Below are 4,378 nucleotides of genomic sequence, written 5' to 3' on the forward strand. Positions count from 1 at the left end.
AATAAGGGATGAAACTTTCATGGAAAGAAGAACTAACATATCAATTTTATACCATGTCCTTTCAAAGAACATAAAAGTCAGATAAGATAGAACATTCCACGTGGGCCAATATCCTTCATTGGCTTTGAAATTATTTGCAGCATCTACAAAATAAAAAATATATTTATCAATGATCAATTTGTGCCAAGATATATAATTATTAAGCACTTATAGTTAAGCTACAAAATAACAAGTGGCTCTAGCAATTTGATGAACCCATGGAAATGAAAAATAAACAAATAAACAAATTATTGCTTGCAAACACCAAGACAGGAAGAAACTATATACACCACGTAACAGATTGTGTTGCATTTTTACATGAAATTAATAGAAAGAAATTACAGTGGAGTGAAGCTAACCTGAAGATACTCAAATATAGTGCTGAAAGGAAGCTTTAACAAGAGACCACTATCCACTGCCTGCAATAGTATGATATTGTAGTAAGGCTACACTTATTAACAAATACAAAGTGGAATTAGATGGAAAAAACAATGAAATGACAAAATCTTAGCTACAGATCATACAACATGATGATCCACGATAGTGGTTTTCACTGCTTTAGAATAAGCCTCGCAGACTAAAATATATAACAGCATTTAGCAAAATACAGAAATAAGAAATGAGGTGGGCATGCAAAATAACATCATTACAAAATATCCAATTATCATTTTGAGTGGTCTTCATCTAAGGACAACATTAAAAAGCAAAGAAAATTGCATTATATGATGAAATTATATATATGATGGAATTTTGTCAGCCTTTAGTGATCAAGATAAAAATTAAGAATCTTCTAGAGGAAGAAGAGGGAAAAAAAATCTTACAAGGCAGTTAACATCATTGTTTCATATAACTAACGACCTACATGATCAAGTCTTTTATTTCAGTTTATCACATATTTTAGTGCAAATTCTAATGTGAAGCATTGCTAGTAGAGTTATTGGTATCGTTTTATTTATATTGTTTTCCTTCCCTTTTTTAATGGTACAAGAAGAGGATGAAGCACAAACCAAAGACCTTGAATGTTTAATCCTTCGGTGGCCTCAAAGCAATCAAGTAAGGGATCATCATGGATCTACAGAATGGCTGAAAACTTCCTCTGAACAAGAGTTACAGGTAGTAAACAAAAAACAAACATAAAAGAAGGATACACAGAAAAATTCACCTCCGGTACAAGAAGATCACAGCATATCGCGCCTTCAGAAAATACCTACACTCAACATAACCAGCAACATAATATTCATTCCCCTCCAAGAGGTCACCAAACAAATATCCAAGAAAAAGGTTCATTGACAAGAACAAGAACAAGAGCAAGTGCAAGAACAAATACTCAGTGGATGTGGCTCCCCTATGACCTAAACTAAAGTTGTCAACATAGCGAATGCACCGCTGCTCCAATGGAGCGGTGGTGCCACCAGAAGTCACACAAACAATTCTCTTATCTATCACATTTTCTATGAAAGCAACAACAACAACAAAAATCCACCACACATTATGCAGGGCAAGCATAAAAACTATTTTAAAACTCAGATTTCAAGAAAATAATTTAGTAATCAAACTTCAATATAATCCATCAAACAAACCAACTTATAACAACCAATTTAGCATAATCAAATACAATTAGGATTCTCTGCAATTTCAAATAATCAGAAAAATCGATAACAGTCACAGCCTCAAACCAAAATCATTATCACCAGTTAATCACTTACAGCAAACAAAACTAGTCATAATTCAAACTCAATTAATCAATTATCAATATGACAGTTTTTCAATAATTAACTCAACATATTTCAATTTAGTAAATAATACCAGTTTAATTACCCTTCACAACCACATCTAATTCTAATCATAATTCAGAATAATCACAATAGCTAACTATTCTCAAACACATTTCAAGTAATTCACATCAATTAATTGATTCTTAACCGCTATTACCCATTTGCAATTATCCAATTAACTTTGTAGGCATTCTAAAATTAAAACTATTAAACTTTAAAAATAAATCTCCTACCTTAGCGTGTCGAACTAGCAGAAATTAATTGTGACGAACTCCTTTTTCTTAATCCATGGCAATAGCAGCAACATTTCCGATCACTTTCCAGCAGTAGCAGTGATGAGCGGATAATTTATACGCTTTTTGGCATTGTTTTTAGGTAGTTTTTAGTATGTTTTAGTCAGTTTTTATTATATTTTTATTAGTTTTATTAAAAAATCATATTTCTGAACTTTACTATGAGTTTGTGTGTTTTTTGTGATTTCAGGTATTTTCTAGCTGAAATTGAGGGACCTGAGCAAAAATCTGATTCAGAGGTTGAAAAAGGACTGCAGATGCTGTTGGATTCTGACCTCCCTGCACTCGAAGTGGATTTTCTAGATCTACAGAAGCCTAATTGGTGCGTTATCAATTGCGTTGGAAAGTAAACATCCTGGGCTTTCCAGCAATATATAATAGTCCATACTTTGTTTGAGATTTGATAACGCAAACTGGCGTTTAAACGCCAACTTTCTACCCTATTCTGGCGTTAAACGCCAGAACTGGCATAAAAGCTGGAGTTAAATGCCCAAACTGGCACCAAAGCTAGCGTTTAACTCCAAGAAAAGTCTCTACATGTAAAAGCTTCAATGCTTAGCCCAAGCACACACCAAGTGGGCCCGGAAGTGGATTTCTGCATTAATTACTTATTTCTGTAAACCCTAGGCTACTAGTTTATTATAAATAGGACCTTTCACTATTGTATTTTCATCTTGGGATCATCTCTGGAACACATTATGTAGTTTTTATGTTCTAAGACCTCCATGGGAGGCTGGCCACTCGGTCATGTCTACCCTATTTTCACTTATGTATTTTCAACGGTGGACTTTCTACACCCCATAGATCAAGGTGTGGAGCTCCGCTGTTCTTCATGAATTTATGCAATTCTATTCAATTCATGCCTACTTCTTCTCTAAGATATCCATTCGCACTTCAACATGATGAATGTGATGAACTAGTGATACTCATCACCATTTTCACCCATGAACGCGTGCCTGACAACCACTTCCGTTCTACATGAAAACGAGCTTGAATGCATATCTCTTGGGTTTCTAATCTAAGATTAAAACCTTCATGGTAGAGGCTAGAATTATTGGCGGTCATTCTTGAGATCTAAAAAGTCTAAACCTTGTCTGTGGTATTCCGAGTAGGATCTGGGATGGGATGACTGTGACGAGCTTCAAACTCGCGAGTGTTGGGCGTAGTGACAGACGTAAAAGGATCAATGGATCCTATTCCAACATGAGTGAGAACCGATAGATGATTAGCCGTGCGGTGACAGCACATTTGGACCATTTTCACTGAGAGGACGGACGGTAGCCATTGACAACGGTGATCTCCCAACATACAGCTTCCATGGAAGGGAGTATGAATGATTGGATGAAGGCAATAGGAAAGCAGAGGTTCAGAAGGAACAAAGCATCTTCATACGCTTATCTGAATTCCCATCAATGAATTACATAAGTTCTTCTATCTTATTTTCTGTTTTAATTATATTTTAATCATTAAAAATCCCATAACCATTTGAATTCGCCTGACTGAGATTTACAAGGATGACCATAGCTTGCTTCAAGCCGACAATCTCCGTGGGATCGACCCTTACTCACCTAAGGTATTACTTGGACGACCCAGTGCACTTGCTGATCAGCTGCACAGAGTTGTGTGAAAAGTGTGCAATCACGATTTCGTGTACCATGTTTTTGGCGCCGTTGTCGGGGGATTGTTTGAGTTTGGACAACTGACGGTTCATCTTGTTGCTCAGATTAGGTACTTTTATTTTATATTTAAGCTTTTTGACTTTTATTTTATTTTTGAAAAAAATTTCAAAAAAATAAATTATTCTATGATTTTATAATTTTCAAGAATGAATTCTAGAGTTTCATGATGATCTGTTGAAGTCTGGCTGGCTGTGAAGCCGTGTCTAATCTTTTGGACCGAGGTTTCAACTTATCATCACAGGAGCTTGTTGATTTCTATCAATCTTGCTGTTGAATGTAATGATCTGCTAAAGCTTGGCTGGCCATTGGCCATGTCTAGTGTTTTGGACCGAAGCTTTCACTGAAAGCTTGGCTGGCTAGTAAGCCATGTCTAATTCTTGGACCGGAGTTTTAAACTAACATTGCATGATTCCTGGAATTCTCATTAAGAATTTTGAATTCCTTATTTTCTTTTTCCAAATAATTTTTGAAAAATACAAAAATTTTTTTATGAAATCATAAAAACCAAAATTTTGTGTTTTTGTTTGAGTCTAATGTCTATTTTTAAGTTTGGTGTCTTGCATATTTTTAATTTTCCTGTATTTTTCGAATA

General features: G+C 35.0%; 1 long non-coding RNA gene across 1 annotated transcript; it reads right to left on the reverse strand.

Annotated features, from left to right (window-relative positions):
• LOC107634522 lies at positions 751–1,439 on the reverse strand. Its single transcript, XR_002358502.1, has 2 exons — positions 1,367–1,439; positions 751–1,246 (listed from the first exon to the last, which is right to left on the reverse strand). It is a non-coding gene; the product is annotated as an uncharacterized LOC107634522 (long non-coding RNA).

The sequence above is a fragment of the Arachis ipaensis genome, chromosome B03 (genome assembly GCF_000816755.2).
Source record: "Arachis ipaensis cultivar K30076 chromosome B03, Araip1.1, whole genome shotgun sequence".
Taxonomy (NCBI): Eukaryota; Viridiplantae; Streptophyta; class Magnoliopsida; order Fabales; family Fabaceae; genus Arachis; species Arachis ipaensis.